This window comes from Sinohyriopsis cumingii, chromosome 5 (genome assembly GCF_028554795.1).
Source record: "Sinohyriopsis cumingii isolate HCF-2022 chromosome 5, ASM2855479v2, whole genome shotgun sequence".
NCBI lineage: Eukaryota > Metazoa > Mollusca > Bivalvia > Unionida > Unionidae > Sinohyriopsis > Sinohyriopsis cumingii.
Window position 1 is genome coordinate 28,794,529 of NC_142965.1, and position 23,440 is coordinate 28,817,968.

At 34.2% G+C, this 23,440-nt stretch overlaps 1 protein-coding gene across 4 annotated transcripts in view; it reads right to left on the minus strand.

Moving 5' to 3' along the window:
• Nucleotides 1-23,440, minus strand: part of LOC149798858 (acetylcholinesterase-like) — a 78,868-nt gene that overhangs the window by 43,060 nt on the left and 12,368 nt on the right. For 2 of the 4 annotated variants that reach the window (XM_089957764.1, XM_089957765.1), the window contains exon 2: nt 6,705-6,828. The exons of the other annotated variants lie outside the window; for them this stretch is intronic. The gene's annotated coding sequence lies outside the window, so the exon portion shown is untranslated. The remainder of the gene's footprint in view (nt 1-6,704; nt 6,829-23,440) is intronic. 4 annotated transcript variants of the gene reach the window in all.

The window sequence follows — 23,440 nt, forward strand, 5'->3', positions numbered from 1 at the left end:
ACTTTTCAGCCATATCATTACGACGTCTCAGTGTGACAGTTTATAGTGATGTCTAGCACTGGGGCATCACGCCGCAGACATGTAGCATGATGTCCCACCCAGATGTTTTGTCCACAGAATGGCCTACTGTATGTATGTAATCAATTTCGAACCGTTAACCCTGCCGCCAATTTCACGTCAATTTTCCCATTTAATCGAAATAATCGTCTCAATCTGTTATACTGATCAATTAACAGGAGACGACAGCGCACGGCAATTAAACTTTTAAAAACAACTGACCACAGCGGTAAGTTTCCACCCACAGAAATATCATTGCTTGGATATGTAAGCACTGCCTTGGAGATATAAGCATTGCACTGGATATACACGCATTGCATTGGATATATAAGCATTGTATTGGATATATATGCATTGCATTTGATATATAAGCATTACATGGGATATATAAGCATTACATTGGATATATAAACATAGCATTGGATATATTATCATTTCATTGATTATATAAGCATATCATTGGATATATAAGCATTGTATTGGATATAAATGCATTGCATTTGATATATAAGCATTGCATGGGATATATAAACATTACATTGGATATATAAGCATTGCTTTGGATATATAAGCATTGCATTTGATATATAAGCATCGTATTGGATATAAATACATTGCATTTGATATATAAGCATTGTATTGGATATATAAGCATTATATTGGATATATAAGCATCGTATTGGATATAAATGCATTGCATTTGATATATAAGCATTGCTTTGGATATATAAGCATTGCATTTGATATATAAGCATCGTATTGGATATAAATGCATTGCATTTGATATATAAGCATTGTATTAGATATAAATGCATTGCATTTGATATATAAGCATTGCATGGGATATATAAGTATTACATTGGATATATAAGCAGTGCTTTGGATATATAAGCATTACATTGGATATATAAGCATTACATTGGATATATAAGCATCGTATTGGATATATAAGCATTGCATTTGATATATAAGCATAGCTTTGGATATATAAGCATTACATTGGATATATAAACATAACATTGGATATATAAGCATTTCATTGATTATATAATCATTGCAATGGATATATAAGCATTGCATTGGATATATAAGCACTGCATTGGATATATAAGCATTGTATTGCATATGTAAGCATCGTATTGGATATATAAGCATCGTATTGGATATATAAGCATTGCATTGGATATATAAGCATTTTATTGGATATATAAATATTGCATTGATTATATAAGCATAATACATAAGCAATTTTCTAAATTATTTCCGAAGATTTTGTTTTTGAAATTTAAATTCACCTTGCTTTGGAATTTTCTAAGTCCTGTTTATTATTTCACATTTTAAAAATCTATAGTGAAACCAACAAACTTTTACAATGTCATCTAAATTGCAGAACTATATTTCAAGTTCTACCTAGGAACGTATAGACACCTTAAAAAAGGATTAACTGCTCCAGCTTGACAAAAAAATGACCTTTCTCAGGCGAAGGCTTCTTTAAGGAAGCAGGAAATAGAAAATATTTTGGACTAATATTTGGTGGAAAAGAAGGATACTGGCCTGTTCCAAATGTTCTTTTTCTAAGCTGTCAAGGTCACGGTCAGGTATCGAAAGGAATACATTTGTTTAGTCAAACAGACCAAGTTTGATTTTAGTTGGAGAATTATGAACCGATCTTGTCGATCGGTTCTATATCAATCATTGTAAGAGACACATAAGCTTCTCATACGCTCTTATTATCAGGTGCTTGGCTTTGTTTCTGAGAGGTCTTTTTTAAATGAAAGTGTCTTATTCAGATAGTAGAGTGCGGCTTTGTTAATGTTCTTTTCCATTGTGTCAATTTGTCATATTAATAAATAAACACGTATTGACCACATTAATCCTCTTTTTATTACTCATTCTCTTTATTCAAATCAGGAGGACAAGGGAAAAAGAGCCTGAGATCCGCTGTTTGTTCGTTTTAGAGGACTATTAGTGAAACTGAAGTCACAAAAGTACCTGTTTGTTATTTTGTTAAAAATTGGAGCCTTATGAGAGAAAAGAGACCACATGAGGTACATGCTGGTAACGAGTGGTCATTGAGTTATTACATTGTAGTTCCAAAGTCATATAGACAGGAACTTCTTATCTTAGCCCATTAAACATCTTTGGCTGGTCATTGAGGGATTAATAAGGTCTTGAATGGTTTATATTATCAATAAATTAAAAGCTATTTTTGTAAATACTGTAAATCTTGTCACATTTTTCAAATGGTGGGTAAACCCAATCAGATGATACATAAGGCTCATTTGCCTGCATTTGAAGCATCATTACCAGAAATATGGCAGACTGTGTTGGTCCATTACCTAAGACCAAGTCAGGCAAAAATAATTGTTGACCACAATGAGATTCCCAGAGGCTATTCATTTGAGGAATAGTAAAATTAAAACTATAGTGAATACTATGATAAAGCTTTGTTACACAGTTTGGTCTTCCCAATTCTGTCCAATCTGATCATGGGTCACATTTTAAGTCAGGACGTTGTCAACAGGTTATACATCAATTAAGCATCAAACAATTGAAGTCTTTGCGTATCACCAGAAAAGCCAAGGGGCTTTAGAAAAATTTCATCAAACTTTGAAAAATATGATTTTTTTGTCATATTATTGTGATACTAGAAAAGATTGGGACGAAGGTGTTCATTTAAAAGTGTTTGCTGTTAGGGAATTACTTCAATAATCTTTATGAGTTAGTCCCACTGAGCTAGTTTTTGAACATATTTTCCGTGGATCATTAAAGTTGTTAAAAGAGAAACTTCTTTCAAATAAAGATACAGAAATTAATCTTCTTGACTATGTTTCTAATTTTATATATAAGTTGTCAAAGGCTTGTGTAGTTGTAAGAAATTATCGGCACTCAGTCAAACGTGAAAGTAAGGTTAGACAGAACAACAATGGAGAGTATTTTTTAGACTGGTGATAAAGTCTTGTCTCTCTTGTTCATTCTTCAAAATTTTCTACAGATTGAGTATCATGGTCCTTATAAGGAAATACATGAGTTAAACTACAATATTAGTACTCCTGGGATGTAAGTATATTAAAGGAGTACTAGTATGTTGACAGAGATAACCATGCTTATCACGCAGTCCATTTAGTTGTACATGTCTCACACAGTTAGGATTTAAGCAAATCAATGCAATCGGTCTCTTGTGACGTTGATTTAACCAGTCTTCGGAATTCATAAATTATATATAATCTCTACAAGAAACATTCACATCTCCAGCTACAAAAAAAAAAGAATGAACTTGATCATGAGTACTTGTCTCCAGAAGCTTCTATACAGGATGAACCCTCGCAAACAGGAATGTTTGAAAAGAGAAAGTCAGTTTTTGCTGGAGAATGATTTCATAGAACCGAGTAAAAGTGACTGGAGCTCACTATGCATACTTGTACTGAAGCAAGATAATAATTTCTGCATGTGAACTGCATACAGAAAAGTGAATAGTGTTATCCATACGGACTGATTTCCAATGCCAAGATTCGATGACTTTATTGATAAAATTGGACCACTCCGGTAGCCCAGTGGTTAGAGCATCCGATTCCGATGCAGTACGTCGCGGGTTCGAACCCTGGCAGAGTCACACCAAAGACTTGTAAAAATGGGACAAGCAGCTGCCTCGCTAGGCGCTCAGCATTAAGAGGTTAGTGTTAGCACTGGTCGACATGGTGTCAGGATAATGGAACTGGTGGAACATGATGCTACTTGTCTGCGGCATGATGCCAGAGTGTTAGACACAACTATAAACAGTCACACTGCAGACATCGTAGCGATATGACCGAAAACAAATATTAAATCTACGTCAAAAATCCAAAACACACACACCATACAAACACACACACTGATAAAATTGAAAATGTAAAATATGTCACCAAATGTGACCTTTTGAAAGGATTCTGGCAAAATCCACTGACGGAAAGGGCAAATGAAATTTCGTCATTCGTGACTTCAGATGCACTTTAGGAATATCAAGTGAAGTAGTTTGGGATGAGATGTTCGCCTTGTACCTTTCAATGTTTATTGAACATGGTTACATCTGGTTTAGATAATTGTGATCTTTACATCGATGATTTTTTTTAATGACTTAGTTTAAGAGCATAGTATTGTAATACCGATGCAGTATAAAATATTTTTGATTGCATTCAACGGAAATGTCATAATAATAAACTAAATCCGCAATGAAATACTTTGAAATTTCTAATTTAAAAAGGATTGATAAAACTTATTTTGTTTTCAGAGAGATTAGATATTTTAATATGGGTTTATTGCTTTACAAAGTTTGCACCGTTTGTTTATTTAGCGATAAAGGTAGCCTTTTCACCTTTTCCTATGACAAAGCATTTCGTTGCAAAACTTATCACGGACTCCAGCCTTTAAAGTTTCCTTCTTGCAGCTTGCTTTCTTGTAGGGTTGTTCAATTTCCATTTTCTTTTTTTTTCGCCTACATGTTTTCCAAATAGCGTTTTTTTTATCTCTATGTCTATTAATCTCGTTTCTGATGAAATAAAACCCTCATTTTATTTTCATTTTTAGTGGTTGCTCAGATTACTTGATGATAGTAAATGCACCTACTTCATAATGCTGTAAAACATTTTAATAAATTATCTTATCAAACAAAGCATATGCAATGATCCCTTCACTACTTTCCTTAAATATGTGAAGGTCAGTTGTAAAACCATATAAGAACTATTCCGGTTTGAAACAATTCACCATATGAAGTTGTCCTGGTTCTTACTGTCGATTTAACGCCATGTTTCAGCACACGATTGGCTATATATGGTGGCCATTATATTTGGCTGAGTAAAAACGTGACAAAATCTCGGAAAGTACCACGACTCAGGGAAAGCTACTTGCAAGCATGTCTACTTATATACGATGAATGTTACAGTATGTATAAATTAACTTTCGTAAAACGTCTACCCATTTTCTGGTTTCATTTAAAGTGAAATACTTTCATATTCTAGTCTGAAGTGTTCTGTTGAACCTTTATATTATTAATAATTTTTTGTCGGAGTAAGTTGAAGAGTACACAGCGTATCCTTTTCCACAAGTCTTTGTTTATTTATTTAGTCTGTTGCAAAGCTACTTTCTCTATCAAACTGTACATTTTCCTGCTTTGCTCTTGGAAGATTTATCTAAAGAATATCGTTGATATAATCTAACCTCTTCATTTTTTATTTTTCAGTCGAAGCGTATCTTGAGAAGACATATGTTACTGTCAAGATATATATGTATCCATCGTTGTACTTGTATTATGCTTGCATGTCAACAATGTCTGCCTATCATTAGTCACACATATGATTACCATATACCCTTCTGTAAGAAAATCTTCGTCATGCATGCTTGTAAAATGTATATGTAAATTGTTACGTTAATCATTCTTTCAATTAGACGAATTTTATTTTCACCTTGTCCAGTTTCATTTTCTTCTTACGATTGATTAGTATTTGTCAAATCAAAGACATTTTTGTACGGAAGAAAATATGTTTTATATAGAATTCTTTGTCAGTCGTTTAAATTTTATTGTCAGTAATTTGCAATGCTTTTTCAAGCCTTTCAAAAATCTATTTCAGATTTTATCTCAAATTTTTCTATTCCTATGGTTCATTCGAAACAGGATCTTTATAGTTTGGGTGACAATGAGCTGTTTTAAATGTAACTTTGTTTTTCATAAGTTATATTGGATTTCTTTGTTGCCGTTGCTTTGTGTTTTTTTCTTCGGGGTTTTTTTTTGGTGGTGGTGGGGGGTCTTTGTTTAACATTGGATTTTGTTGAATCATTATAGGTAGTTTAGCAAGATCTTCTATTTGTACTTTGACTTTAGTCGAATACAAACTTGTGAACTTACTCGTATCAAATACGTAACGTATTCCTTCTTGATACAAACTGTTTAAAATATATTTCACTTACGTCAATGTTATCCTCACTGAACGTAATCTGTCAATCTTCGTGGATTCTAAAACATTGCAAGACCTTATTCTCGGCCTGATATGTACTAACACAGATAGTTTCGACCACACTTTGATGTCTTCCAGATTTGTATGCAAATACACATCTTTGATGTCTTCCAGATTTATATGCAAATACACATCTTTGATACTGAGATTGTGATATAAACTTTTAAAATAGTTACTTTATCTCTCTGAAAACTATTGAATCTATTAAAATATAACTTTATGCAATTTATTCTCCGACCTCCTCATTCTACAATAAACAAATTATGAAACGGGTTATGAACTCAAGTGAAGTTTGTGGATGTGTTTTTCTTTCTAAAAGAACTAATGGACTAGAGATGTTTTTATTTAGAAGTAATATATTTTACAAAAAATGAATTACAAATTGCTAAATATCACTATTGTCGAAGCGACCTCTGGATGCATATTTAAACAATTTTTTTTTAAAATCTGAGGCAGATCGTTAAATATCTTACTACAGTGCGATGCACTCAGGCAGTACGTATATGTTTTGGGAGTGCCGATATCAATGCAGGGGGTTAATACAGAAGCTCTTGTCTACTTCGTACACCAAAATTAAACATAGGACTTGCGAAGTTAAAATAAAATTAGAAAATGCACTTTGATACAATTTGTTGGGCTCAACGCGAAATGCCAACTTACCACAGTTGCACATGTAATATCATGCCGCTGCAGCCCCTGCCTCCAATTATCTTTTATCCAGCCGTATACTCTTCCAACATTCTACAAGCAGTAGGATTAGCGATTTCCGACGAAATCATAAAGTCTGGAAATAAAATGATACTGCATATAGTTAGACCAACGCTTCAATGCCAATGCGTTCTAACGTTACGGGAAGACAAGCATATGGATCTTAGCGAGCTTATCAATCTTGCGTGCAAGCTCTTTTGCTTGGGTTGGTCCTGTAGGCGCCAAAAGTCATGTGATAGGCGTATGCATATATACAGGGTTTTCTGGCAAGTCGATAAGTAACAATGTTTAGACCGGACCCGTTAGTAACTGCAGAAGACCATTTAACATACTGACATACATACGTTGTTGAGAGAGAGAGAGAGAGAGAGAGAGAGAGAGGATGGATTGGTGGATGGAAAGGAAATGGGAATAACAGACATAAATGTTATGTTCATGAGAAAACCACATGTGAGTATTTTGTTGCCGTTATAAACTAAATGTTGAGTTGTAAAATGACTACCATAAAAAAAGATGAAGCAGTTAACTCGGATGGTGATATGTATCAGTGATCAAGCTCCAGAATATGTACTTATCACAGATGATTTCAGCATGAAATTTATGCAACACCTTCTATCTAAGCTCAAACACTCTTCTGTATGAAAAATTGAATCAAATATCAAAATATATATTACCTCTGCAAAACTTGTTCCATGCATTGAAATGTATTACTTTCGCACTTACCGAAAAAAGTTTATGAGTACAATCACAAATGATCTGCTTACCTGCGATTTCGTCTCCCTGGAGTTGTGTACAAAGTTGACAAATGTAAATATGCCATGTAAAACAAACGCAGACCTTAAGCCAATTCGAACGGCTCCGGTGGCCTTGTGGTTAGAGCGTCCGCCTCGGATGCGAGAGGTCGTGGGTTCGATCCCCGGCCGAGTCATACCTTGGCGCTCAGCATTAAGAGGGTAGTTTTAGGACTGGTCGGCCTGAATAATGTGACTGGGTTCGACATCATGCTACATGTCTGCAGCATGATGCCCCAGTGCTTGACATCACTATAAACTGCCACACTGCAGACATCGTACCGATATGACTGAAAAGTGTTAAAGCTACGTTAAAAATCCAAATCACACATAATCCAATTCGATCATGTGACCTATCTTTGGGTCATAGTACCTGGCTTTTCTCGGCTACCAAAGAACTGTTTCTGTTTCCCCATAACGTTGTATATATTTGATATAACGAAGGAAGAAAATTTATAACAATAAAATTTCAGTATTTAAGTAAAATTAAACTCCTCTTAACACTTTGTACGAGTATGCTAAACTAGAAATCTTAATGAAAAAATCGTGATATTTGGTACAGGTAAAAATGATTCGTTTTAAACCTCGCTCAGTGGTCCTCAAGCAAGTTATTATAACAGCAAAACCTGGTTCACTTACATTCAAATGCTTATTAAAAAAAATGGCTTAGTGGTCGTAATATTTTCAAGGGCTATACGCTTGGCCCAGTGATATCCAAAGTATTTATTATAATAAAAGGGTCAGTAACCCAGGGTCACACACGCACCAAACAATATAGGATAAAAATGTCAGCGCTTAAGTGCCAATATATTTTTTCTTCAAATGTATTATGTATACAACAAACCATGTACAAATAAATCATGGAGTTGACATTTAAAAACTAGTACCGTACCCTTGTCCACCAATACAAATGAACTCATTTATTTTGGTCTCAAGAATTTATGACAAATAAATTTAACGAGGTAGTAGAAAAGGGGGTAATAAAGGTGAATTTATATCGCGATGCTTGGGTCCATTGATATGTAATAATTGTAGTGAGGGAACTCGGTGAATATTCATAATCGATAATCAGTTTTCATAATACTTTTTTTTATACTGATAATTGATTACACTCGGTTACTTAAAGCAAATCTTTTAAGTTTTTCTGTTATACAATTGTTTATTTGATCTCGAGTTACAAATATTAATAAATACACGCGAGTAAACATTTTATTGATATATATACTATTGACCTAAAAAAATATGTTATATTCTGTATGTTATTTTCGTTCACGAATTTTGTAAAAGTTGAATGTAAATAAATTACTTTTGCATACCCATAGAACCTACTCGTTCATTTACATGCGATTTGTCTATTGTTGAAAGAACAGAACGACAAGCTATTCTTGTGAGTATGTTGTTTTCTATAAAGGCTTCAATCAAATGAATTTACATTTAAATTTAAATAAAATATACCCCCCAAAAAAGTTTGTATTTATAAACTCCGAATTTAACTGCAAAATCATAATTATCTAGCCATATATCAAGTTTCTGACGATTGTTTTTAATTAAATTAATATTAGGAGAGATATTTGATGTAATGCTATGAACACAACACTTTATTCTTTTACTTACATGTTATAATAAAATCCATTCTCAAACAAAACAAACAACTTCATGAACACAAAATTTAGGATTGAAGTTCGAGAAGTCAAAAAAAGATTGAATTTTCCAAAACAACAGTCATTATTCGAATGTAGTTATTACATACTGAGCTTGCGATCCAAACATACTATAATAAAAACAGATTAAAGCATATATACTCAAACTCAGGACGTTTTTAAGATTCAGACTGTTTTTATGCGGTCGTTTCATGGTCCTTTATTTTAACTAAAATTGCAATGCCAGTAGCTGGTAAAGGAAAGTAATATTTCCATTGGTCAGAATGTTACCACGTGATCAAAATGAATTGCGTTTATTTCTGTATCAAGTGTAAGGAGAACTACTTTTCTAAGAATACCCACCTCTGTAAATAGTCACGTGTACAGCATAAGATAAACACTGCCAGTGAAGGCAGACACGAAGTAAGCATTAAAGGAAAAAAACATTCTAACAATTAAATTTAAAAAAAATTGAATAAATTTGGCTTACATTGGTTGAAGGACTGTTATTATGATGTCCTTATTACGATCAATCAGGACAATTCCAAGTGCTATAAATAGCTACGTAACAGAAAACCCTAAACATGTATTACTACGCTCAATTAAGATTTCTGTTTTTTAATGATGAAAACAAAAAATCAAAACGAATGATTGAAGTTTCAATTATAAGAGTTTAACGTTGTTTTTTTCTGAGTTTATCGTGGTTTAAACTGTCAGTTGCCGACTCATACAGCTTACATAACGTACTTCGGGCGTTATTTACTGTGTGAGTCGGCAACTGACAGTTTATACCACGATAAACTCAGAAAAAACAACGTTAAACTCTTAAGTATACGTTATAATGCTAAGTATTTTGCATGATGCTTATAGTATACATGTGCTTACTTCTTTGTTGATCTATACCAGGGTTAACGTCACACCCCTGCAGTACACATCATACACATTAGGATTCCGTATCTCCTAAAAACAGAATGCATTTAACATTGTACTCGCTGTTGAGGACTTTACATTTCCGTATTACAAAAGCTAACACCCACTGAACAAGGTGTGATTTTGATATTTGTAAATTACGAAGGGATTTAATAATTTTCAGCTGGACATGTGCCAGGCAATTGCTCTTGCAGATAGAAGGTCGGGTACATTTCATAATGGAAAAGAAGCTAACCATAACACATAATTCTCACACGAGCTTTTTTTTCTTCTGATCTTTTGTATGCGTACTTTTTGTAGCACTATTTTCACACAGCTTTAGACATTCCGCATCTCATTTACTTTATATATTGTAACTTGGCAAATCTGAGTTTTGAGTTCTCTCAAATTGAAGAGTTTTCAGAAATTAGTGCCTGTTCTTGGTACGACCTTGAAAAGACAATAAACACAAAAATGAGATACTTTTGTTTGCAATGACATTTTTCCCAAATTAAGTTATTTATTTATTTATTTATTTATTTATTTATTTATTTATTATTATTATTATTATTATTATTATTATTATTATTATTATTATTATTATAAAAGCAGTAGTTACAAGAATAATATAAAATTATGAATCAAGAACAAACTTTTGGATGCCATCTTGATTTTTCTCGACTCCACTACAGGTTTAAACATTGTGATCTTTTGGTGTTCAATACAAGTTTTAAAATACTTGCTCAGCAACTGACCGATTACTCTTGTTTGATCAATTGGTGTTAATAAGAAGTTTATTAGATGGACTTATTTCCTTCTCAGAGATAGCAAGGACTAAATGTATGACTTTTAAATGTAGTCATTTCTATTTGGTTTGATTTTGTCTTCTGACTTATTCCATGTTTCCTATTCTTTTCCAGCATGATAATTTAGGCAAAAGTCCCTCTAAGGAACTGACACAATACTGTCCAACAAGAATTTTCAGTAATTATAGGTTACTGCATTTGTATGGGAAAATATGAACGAGTGTTTTTCAGATGGATAATGCACGACCCGTGAGAGTACAATGACCATCCAAGAAAACCAGTTCATATTTTCCCATACAAATGCAAAAACCTTTTTATTATATATTGATTTTCTTTTTCTACCTAAGAATTAATTATATAAAAAATATACTACAAGAAATAAAGTAATTGAATTTATGCTTTATTCAAAAATAAATATACAACCGCAGATTCAACAATACATACTAACAATATTTATCCGCACATAACTCCGCCCACCGAAATTTGAACCTAGTCAAGCGCTCAACTTCACTTTCAAAAACGAATTGTCGTTTTGATCTACTTAAAACTGTGAATAAATGAGCACTGTAACAGTGTTTTCAATTCCGCTGATTATGTACTAATTTTTCTTTGTCAATTCCACACGAAGTACTTGTGATTTGGCGAGCAAGGGGCGAGTCTTGACTCAGTTGCATGTGTGTTTCTGTTTTGTCATTGAATGTTTGGAATCATATTGTGGGTAAATTATAAACTCTTTCAATTAAAATTATCAAAAGACGCTATGGAATATCACGTTCGTTTCATTTTGAGTGCAGTAAGGAGAAAAGTTACGAACATTTCTCCTCAATAACTGTTTAAATGATCAGAATGGTATATTCAATACTGCGACTCTCGCGTTTGTTGTGGACATTGCAGATATTACGTTCCTTCAATTGTTTGATTGAATGCTTCATTTTTGTGACACATTAACCTCGTCCACATTGTTAACTTTATCATCTGTGCTTTCAAAAGGACAAAACAGCTATTTGGTTTATTCACAAACAAGTCTAATAAATGAAACGTAAGGCGTACTATATTAGTGTAGACAGCTTGTTTACAAATTTGTTCTTATTACACTATACTATTTTTAGGCATACGTGCCGTTCACGTGCGTGCAATATCAAGGTGCTCAGTATCGTATAATGCTGCACGATTCTGATAATATAAAGCTAGCAGAGACAAAAAGGAGTATATAATAACTTATGATAATGATAATAATGGTTCTTCATTTTCACTGCTGTGCATTGAAACCATTGTTTAATATTCGTGAGCGATAGGATTTTAAAATTAATCACAGTGGTAGCTATAAATGATGTAAAAACGTTGAAAACCAACTAGATACCATTAGAAGACATGGAAAACACCATGACAATATGAACACACATTCAGGAGAATGTATGACAATATTTCAATATGTTCATTGTGACAGCATATTTGACGTTTGATGGTCACCATTTCATTTAGCAGCAACTAGAGATCATAAAACGTCTTTCGATGAAAACTATGTCGAAATATAAGTTTCCGTTCAAGAGGAGATGCTATATGAAGATTTTCAATATGGATGCCGTGGCGACCGTATCCGATGTCAAGTTACAACCGTTTTCTTTTAGGAGTAAGTATATACCATAGGATATCGGTCAGTGAAAACCACACCTGGATATGACCATCGATTAAGAGGAAATGGTAATAACAATATTTTAAAACTGGAAGCTGTTGCGGCCATATTGGTTTATCGAGAGAAACCATTTTTGGAAAATCCAGTGTCGAAGGTAACCTGATGACAAGATTTTCAAGACGGCTGCCGTGGTGATTACGTTACACTTCAGATCGTCAACATTTTCATTTATGATCAGTTTGGCATAATATGTCATGTTGATATAACCATAAATTCGGGAGGAGCAGGTGGCTGCTGTGGCGCTCATACTGGAAGTCTAAGCAGAAATACTTTTATTTGAATCCAACTAAAACCATGGAATGAATGTGTGTGCATATACAATTTCACGGCAGTTCTTCTATTAGTTTAGCAGGGGTGACATTAAGAACATTCTGATAACAGCCCTGACTGACGTCGGACATCAAACGTCACATGACAGACGACGGATGATGGAGAATATGAGACAAATGATGGAGAATATTATATTTCATAAGCACTTTTGGCCTTTGACCACTAGAAATAGAAACTTAGTCCGTTGTTATTGTTGTTGTAGGGTTTAACGCCATTTCTCAGCATAACATATGCTATACATGGCGGCTAGTATGAATGGTGGAAGAAGAACCGGGGAAAACCCCAGAAAGAACCACCGATCTACGAGAAGCTACTGGCAAGTTTTCTCACATACCCACATTGGCCGAACCTGAGACTCGAACCCACGCAGAAAGAGGTGTCAGCCTTGGATGCTGAATATGGTAAATGATACAAACAATACTTGCAGTGGGAGTTACGAATCACAGAAATTCAAATATCAGGATTACGAATTTCCTCATATTACAATGTTTCGTTTAAGTTTAAAGTAAGGTTATTCTCATACTCGTATTTACTTGACCTAAAATCATTTTTAAATGCTCCAATAAATGAATGTTGAGCTGCTGGTGCTTTTGGAGATTTAGTTCACAACTTGTGGTAATTTATACGCAGAAGAAAGAGAAGTGCAGTCTGAATAAAGTTAGATCTCCGCTGTCCTACGTGAAGATCTGACAACGACTTCTTAAGGGTTATGTTCTGGTGACCTTTGATTCAGCCAATGGAAATGCAGCTTTCAAAAATCTGAGAGTAAATTAAATCGTTCAGTAAACATTCATGCTCTTCATCCACTCTGCGCAGTCTACAAACGCGAAGATATAAGACTTCAATTGATTGGTTGATAAAATTAGGGATTATGGTAATAACATAAGTTACCAGAACATGACCCCTAAGCGGTCGCTGTCAGATCTTCATGTATAACAGTGGAGATCTCATTTTAATCAGATTGAACAGAAGTTGGTATTTGAAGAGGATCACCAGGAGGACCTGATTCTTTAGGAAGTGCAGAAGTAGGTTTTTGAATTGCGTAGCTATAACTGCCCCTCCTCTGATATTTTACATTAATTTAGATTAATCAAATCAAATTTGGAAAGGAATTAAGTCTTACAGAATGTAAAGATCTAAACAAAATATTGATGTCACCGCTATACGTGACGATGGAATGACAGAAGCCTACAAATACAAGGAAATAAGTGACATGGAGTTGGATAAAACTGATTTAAAACAAAAAGAGAAAACATTGTATGCTTTTTGTAAATGCAAGATCACCTAAAATATCACAGTCTTTGTCAGGCTTAATAATAGTAGGATAACATCTTCAATATGCACGTGTCATTCAATTGATAACTTTAAACGAAGAGTTGACAGAAGACTACTTAACAATAAACAGAATTAGAGACTAGTGGTTCTTTATCTTTTAGTTTTGGATATTGGCATGGTAAGTGCGAGCGTGATAACTTTCAAGCACATTTATTTTAGATAGAGAAGCGAACAAAATTCTTGCAAATCAAGTTAGAAAGTCTGTAATGGTAGATACTATTTAAGTTACAAATAACTTGAAGTAACTTGAAAATCATCGTTGTAAAATACATCGAAGGTGAAGAAAGTATAACGAGGAAAATGAAAGGTACAAATCATCTGTGAAGGCAACTTTGCAAATTATAAAAATAGATCCGCGTAGAGTTGAACCTCGCAAACAAATAGGAAAGAGTTAACAAGAATCTAAAAATCCCAAAGCAGAAAATTCTACGACCTTAGTCCTACTAATATATCCCCCCCCCCCAGGTATTAAGAAATTAACAAACTAATTTTTAGATTAGTTAATTGCACGGTTATGATTACATTTCATGGAATTTTATAGTACAAATGCCGAGCAAAACTAACAACGTTATGTCTATTTATTATGCGGTATTAAACTCAACTCTAACAGTAAGTTACTACAGGTTTTCGAAAGGGCATTTAACTACTATGGATATGGAAGAGGTAATACATTTGCTTGCGACTGACTAGCAACAAAAGGGACAGTAACATACAATATAATTAAATAGGTAAATCGTATATAAATTATCTAACGACTTTGGAAATAAATGTAGGCTGACAAAAAATGAATGAAATTGAGAATGATTTAGCAAAAGAGAATATTAAACGAGATGTAAGAAAAAGGTTAAGCAACAGAAAAGTTGTTAAACTTTGCAGTGGTCAGTATGACGTCCACGTGTGATGACATGAAGGTGGTCCGGGAAGATGGAAGGATATTCATATGTAAGAAGTTTCTACTGGAAAGGTGTAGGCAAAAATAATAATCAATTTTATTGAACATCATGGTACCTGCTTACCACGCAGCCCTTCTACACACTTGCCAGTCCGTCTGTATGGTACTTGCCTGCCACGCAGCCCTTCTACACACTTGCCAGTCCGTCTCTATGGTACTTGCCTGCCATGCAACCCTTCTACATACTTGCCAGTCCGTCTCTATGGTACTTCCCTGACATGCAACCCTTCTACACACTTACCAGTCCGTCGCTATTGTACCTGCCTGCCATGCAACCCTTCTACACACATGTCAGTCTGTAATCCAGAGTGATAGCATATTAATGTGTCCCGCCTTGCTTTCCATGTTCAGTTCGGTGTTTGTATCTCTCTTTATCTGTTAGTGTGTAGTGATGTTAGTTCAGCAAAATCTATTGCATTAGTAAACGTTGGATAAACAGCAAGTATATATGCTCTTTCAAGCTTCTCTGTTCATTTTCGCGTATAACATGCGTATTTATTCAAATAAGTCATTTATATAAACGTCACTGGAAATCAGATGAACGTCTGTTTGTTAAATGTATTGATTACGCACTTTTTAACATATAATAAGTCGTCTTTGAGTCGTAAAGACGATAGCGTATCACATTTATGTTAACAATCTATGGGTATACAAAAGAAGGAATTTAAGCCGGAACGTAGTTTTTAGGTAAGAAAGGAGCCTATTCCTGAATATCATTATATAAGAGACCTATGTTACAATTTATACGTGTATGTACTTGAGTGCATAAAACACGATAATGGAGAGAGAGAGAGAATTATAAATATGCACCAGACAGAAGGGAAAGTGCTATCCCTGGATTTCTATAGAAGAATGCTTGATACTAGTAGGCAGAATTAACATTTTAATATAAATAATAGTATCATACAGGTTAGAGAATTTTCAATTCGTACTCTACTGAGATTTGAACCCAGGTCCGCGGGCAAACGGCACCCATCGCCTTGCCTGCACACACGCGCCCATATTCCCTCACGACTAAACAGGCATCACCAAAAAATGATGTTACTCAGTCGGTGTTATATGCACTCGTGTGTAGCAGACACACTCACATGACGACCTAGTAATTGATTCTCAGGTATCTACACAGTCATTCCTGATTCCTATGAAAGAAATCAAGCTATATAGAATTAATTATAGAGAAATATAAATATACACCAGACAAAAGGGAGAGTGCTATCCGTGGATTCTATAGAAGAATGCTTGTTAATAGTAGGCAGAATTAATATTTTAATGCAAATAATACTATCATACAGGTCAGATAATTTTTAATTCGTACTCTACAAAGATTTGAACCCAGGTCTGAGGGTAAACGGCACCCATATATAAAGTGTTAGCATTTGCTTTCTGGAAACCAAACAATTTTACTATTCTTTTTTTATAGGTTTACCAGAATGTCAGTAACCTCAGGTTTCCCAGTGTGTCATTAACGTAAGGTTTTCCAGTACGTCAATAACTTCAGGTTTTCCAGTATGTCAATAGCTTAGGGTTTCTCAGTATGTCAATAACTTTAAGTTTCCCAGTATGTTAATAACTTCGGGTTTCTCAATATGTCAATAACTTCAGATTTCGCAGTATGTTGATAAATTCAGGATTCTCAGTATGTCAATAACTTCAGGTTTCTCAGTATGTCAATAACTTCGGGTTTCTCAATATGTCAATAACTTCAGATTTCGCAGTATGTTGATAAATTCAGGATTCCCAGTATGTCAATAACTTCAGTTTTCTTAGTATGTCAATAACTTCAGGTTTCTCAGTATGTCAGTAACTTCGGGTTTCTCAGTATGTCAATAACTTCGGGTTTCTCAGTATGCCAATAACGTCAGGTTTCTCAGTATGTCATTAACTTCAGGGTTCCCAGTATGTCATTAACATCAGGCTTCCCAGTAGGTCATTAACCTCAGTATGCCAAAAATATCAGATCTCTCAGATTTTTCATGAATCCGCATGACTCTATTAAAAAAAAAAAAAAATATAGAGGGCAGTGCATTGGGTACTGAAGTTAAACTTGTCTAAAATGAGAATTCAGAACCAGAAATCCGTTTCCAAGAAACAGGAACTTTCACTTTTGTGAAGTATAATTTTTGAAAGAAAGTACGTTAGAAGGGAACAATATTTGCCCAAAACTTCACGTACTTAATGGACATTTGCCCGAGACATCACGTGCTTAATTAAGATCTGCCCTAAACGTCACATATTTAATTCAGATTTGAACAAATTTTCACGTACTTAATGCAGATCTCTCCAAAACTTAACGTACTTAACACAGATTTGCTCTAAACTTCACGTACTTTTAATGCACACCTTTAAACTGCACGTACTTAATGCATATTTGCAAAAGACTTCACATACTTAATATAAATATGCCCACAACTTCACGTACCTATTTAAGATTTGCCCTAAACTTCACGTGTTTAATGTAGATTGCCCAAAACATCGCACTTTGTGTATTATCTACACGAACTTTGATTGTTGTTGTTGTTTGTTGTTTTTAAATCTCATTTACTTTGATGTATTGCGATGAAAATACCAAAAATATATTTTGGATTGCTGATGAAAGTGTACAACTTTTGGCTACGTGCATCAATTAATCTTTGCTAGTGATAACAAAAGGCTATACAATTTATTGAAAATACAACCATTTTAAAGTATAACGTGTTTCACTTGTATGATTGTATCAACAGAGACCATGAAATTTTGGATATCTGAGAATTTCCATTTTGAACTAGAAGATGGGGGGATTTAATCCATGATTTTCGTCTAATTCAAAACTGAAGGCCACTCCGGGTCTTCGTGTGTTATGTCGAACACTACAACATCAGCTAACTTCTTTGCAGCAGGGTCTAGAATTTGTATTGTGTTGCTTTTGAAGAAAGAAAAAAAACGAAAAGAAAGGACAGGAGTATAGCATGAAAGAAGTTAAGTTAGGCAAATAGGAACGACGGAAGTACAGATACTGGTCCTAATAATTTGTGTAAGACCTTGAGTTGTACTTCTCCGTACTGAGTGTGCTTAAATTACGGCAATGTACACTATGCAGCGTGTTCCTACAGCAAGTGGCTGCTAAGAAGCCCGTACATATCCACTATTCTATAGGAATCAAAGCATTGTATAGATGTATGGATTTTTGGACGGTGTAGTTTGAAATCATTGTTAGAGACAATTTCTTTCTACTTTGCATTGAGTTTGCGATTCAAATTCTAATTCATTGTGCTCGATCTTATAGTTTGTCAATGCGCTACTTCAGTGGGTTTCACTTCATAGCATTGTAATCGATACTGCTTTTTCGAGTTTCTTTTTGTAAATATGTGGCCTCGTCCTACAACGAAAACTCCCAACAACCTATAGTAGTCTCCAAACAATACAGTTTGCATCGCAGTAAAGCAAACTCTAATTAACGGGTAGGGTGGGGGTGGGGGATAGATACCTAAATAATTAATTCCTCGGCCAGTCTTAACGAAGATGTAGATTGAATTCTGTACATATACGTGCGACGTACAATCCTACACAAATCGGATGGCACTCTTTTTGACAAGATTCTCATAACTATACGATGCGACAATACCATTTTGTTTTACACTGAACAAGATAATACATCGACTAAGAGCCGACATTTTCTTACTGTTAAAAAAAAAAGATGCTGACACCTTTACTTTCTTTAAATTTCTCAACTCGCTTCAGAACTGGAAATATCGATTCATGCTAGCAAATCTTGTACTATTCCGGCTACAAGAAAAAATATATAATATTACTATGGCGGACAACATCGATACAGCTTTATCCCGATTGCCTAGACAAGGGGAATACATCCAAAGAATGAACTCAGACACAGGTTTTTCAGACTTTATGTGTATCACTGATTCTATCGTAAAATAGCATATTCATTTTCCTATTGAAGCATACAGACTATCTGCTGAAGTCAACTCCATTAAAGCATAAAATTGGACAAATGCATGTGGGCTCACTTTTGTCACGAAATGTATTGTGGCCACATGATTTTCAAGGAAGCAAAGAAGGACATTCCAGAAATAATAAAAATGTCCTCTAGCAAAGGTTATGAAAACCGAAAGACCGGCAAACACTTACTTCTTTTATTGTTGTTGTTTTGTTGCTGCTTTCTTGTTATCTTAAGTTGTTTATTAACTGCATGTGTATTTTGTCATATAATATTTACGTGACGAGCTTTGGTTTCTCACTGATCGTGATATTCTTTTTTTAATATACTTTTTTAAAGATATAAACCCATCAGATGTCTTTACTTCTTGTTACGTTTTGTTCCATGCATGCTGTAAAAAATTATGTTGTTTATAGCGACTTGCATAGAAATGATAAAATGTACAGTCGCAAAAAATAAATGAAAATATAAACGGTCGCAGCAATTATTTTTAAATCGGAGGAATATTTTACATTGATTATACAAGTTTAAACCATTACAGCGACGTAAATACAGAATTGGAAAAGTTGAATCGATTGGAGCGATCCATACATATAAAACAAAGAATTGTACAAGTTGTATCGATTCGAAAGATGCAAACACGTACAACAAAGAATTGTACACGTTGCATCGATTCGAAAGATGCAAACACGTACAACAAGGAATTGTACAAGTTTTATTGATCAGAGCGATCCATACGCGTACAACATGGAATTAGTCCACATGGTCAATTGATATCTGAGTACTCTGTTTCTGAGCTAGTCCGTGTTTTGCTTACATTATTAAACCACGTGTGTGTAACGCCCGTATGGTCATTAGACTATGGCTTGGTAGACAAAATGTCGAATTGGAATCTCGATATCAGGTTCAGTCCCTGCTTTTCTGACATATATCTGCATATACCCGTATGTGACGTCGGATCCATAGTTAATTGCCGTAGCGACTTATATGGTAATCTGGTGGAAGATTTCAGCGCGACATCTGATTTGATTAAAACTGTTCGAAAGATTTGTGCAAATTTGTAATCAGGTTGGTTATATTTCATGGCAGATCAAAATTCGTCGTGCGAAAAGTCTGTATTTGATCTGAACTATTTTAAAGAAAACGTTTATTCAAGCTGTCTTGCTCCTTTTTCAAAATAACAGGGGCCATAGTTGATTGGTTGATTTTCATAATTTACATACATATGCAAGTCTTTGTAACAAATTATACTTGTTGAATGTAACTAAATTGGTCAAGATGTTTTTGAGATGGCGTTTTAAGTTTTTTTTTCTCTCCAATATTTGAAGAACTAGCGATATCAGCTAGCAAGTAAATATCTTTTGAGGAAATCTCAAATTGCAATGTTACTCTCTTGCATTATTAAAATTAAGTCGTTTATTTTATTACACAGAAGTCGTTGATGTCTTGGTTGTACTAGATTAGTAACAGTGGCCGTAATTAATGTAAGTTTATCTTTTACATAAATTAGGTTTAATAGTATCTTTCTTTTCTCAATGGGCGACCAGTTTCATAGTAATTTTGCATAATTTACACCATCTTAAAAGAATTTAATGCTTAAATGCTGTGTATCAAATGTTGTCTAAGCAGATTAAGCCTTTGTTTCCTAAGAAAACACTGTAAAGGATTTTAAGCAATAGTTGCCATATAGAAAGGCGATTTGATGTCATTAAAGTGTATTAGATTATGATTGCTGGACTATTTCTTTCGAGTTTGGTACAAGCTGGTCCAAAGTTCTGGAGGAGTCGTCCCAAAGAACTTCTGATATTGGAAACCGTGGCCGTAATTTACTGACGATATACATCAATTATGCAAATCTCGAAGGATTGAACCCAGAATAAGTTTTCTAATTGGAAGAAATGTAAGCAATGTTTCTGAAGAAATTATTCAAATGTTTATCTTTATTACGGCAGCCATTTTGATGTTAGATAAGCATACTGTGTACAATCTTTAACAATTTTGCTACTAAAAATACCCTGTAGAGGTTAACTAAATTAGTCACAATGAAGTGGTTCACAGACTTTTTTTTTTACATTTAATAACGGGGTCCATATGCAGTTCAGCATCATTTAAACAAATTAAAACTAGTTTTTGTCGGGATTCTCACAAACGAATTTGATTGAATTCAGTTGGGTTAGCTGCTTTATTGTTTAAGAAAAGTATAGGACGGATGAAACATGTATTACCAACGAAGAACTAATGATGTTCTGACAGAATGCTTGACTGGTGTTCAAATGGACTCAAAGTGAGCACCTCATGTTATCAAATATCATTGAAAAAATAACAAAACCGTAAATATGACATGTTATGAAAGAGATACTGGAACAAAAATCTACAACATGCGATCGCCATGAAAAACTGATGGCGTCTGTGCTCTCGTTGGTCCAGAGAAAACAGTTATTGGTTTTGTTTATCACATCAAGCTCCCCTTGACTGAAGTTGAAAACGAATTATAGTTCTAAATTCAACTTCAAAGAGTAATTTTACAAGATGCTCAAATGTGATCCTAAAATATTGACTATCTAACTTTTGTATCAATAATCGCAACCAGTATGTATATCAATTAAATAATTATTACATTAATCGCGCCAAGCCGTACGAGTACTGTGTGTAAACTACATTGACCTTGTCTTGACTGTCATTACAAGTACAGTGTCTAAAATACATTGATCTTGTCTTGTTTGTCATTAAGAGTACTGTTTCTAAAATACATTGATCTTGTCTTGATTGTCATTACGAGTACTGTTTCTAAAATACGTAGATCTTGTCTTGACTGTCATTACGAGTACTGTTTCTAAATTACATAGACCTTTTCTTGATTATCATTACGATTACTGTTTCTAAATTGCATGGACATTGTCTTGATTGTCATTACGAGTACTGTTTCAAAAAATATAGACCTTGTCTTGATTGTCCGTACGAGTACTGTTTCTAAAATACATTGACCTTGTCTTGATTGTCATTACAAGTACTGTTTCTAAAATACATAGATCTTGTCATGACTGTCATTCCAAGTACTGTGTATAAAATACATAGACCTTGCTTGATTGTCATTCCGAGTACTGTGTATAAAATACATTGATCTTATCTTGATTGTCATTACGAGTACTGTTTCTAACATACATAGACCTTGCATTGATTGTCATTACGAGCACTGTTTCTAAAATGCATAGACCTTGTCTTGACTGTCATTCCGAGTACAGTGTCTAAAATACATAGACCTTGTCTTGGTCGTCATTACGAGTGCTGTTTCTAAAATACACAGACTTTGTCTTGGTCGTCATTACGAGTACTGTTTCTAAAGTACATAGACCTTGTCTTGGTCGTCATTACGAGTGCTGTTTCTAAAATATATAGATCTTGTCTTGGTTGTCTTGCCTAAAATATTTTGAATTTCGATAACTCGGACTATATTGTTTTAATGAAGTTTTAAGCGTATCTACTAATTTTGACCGTTTTCAGTCTCAATAGTTTGGTGTGATTGGATAATACAACAAAAATAAAGCATAAACATTGAACACATGCAGCTAAAAGAAAAGATCGTATAGCCTTTCTTACTATCATCAAAAGATCTGATGCCATCAAACGTGTCAATTCTCGACGTAGTTATGTTATTTCAATTAGTACAGTAATGTGTCATTCGGAACTTTCGGTTCAATACAATATCAAGAGTTTCAATACGCGACATTCCAAATCAATAATATGATCAATATAAAAAGTGCCCTTGAATTAAAACGAGTTTCGGTAATCAATATTGAATTTTCTTACTCTAATAATAGGTAACGACATCTAATTGACCGTTCTCTAGTCAGCCAATTGGCTTTTTCGCCTCTAATTGGTAGTTCTTCAAAGTATATTTGTATCCCAAGATCTTTTGAATCTAATTAGCTTTATTTGTGTATCTGAGTGGTCGATGCTCTGTGAAACTGTGGACATACTGAATCAGCACTTACTCGACACTATTATTATACATTAGCCCTACTCTGCAACAGGTAATGGGCCTTGTTTTCAAATAAGGCATTCTCTTTTTACATGGGAGAAGTTCATTTACAATAAAGCATAATAATGAATTTTTGCTGCATCCACTGTGGCGTCACTAGGGTTGGTATCACACAGTACGGTAACTCCTGGTGTCACCCCATGGACCCCCTTGCACAAAAATTCAAAAATTTATAGACAGTCATGTGAGGTAACTCAGTATATCACCCACTGGTCATCCGTCGTGCACAATAATTCAAAAATGTTGTATACAGTCATTTTGG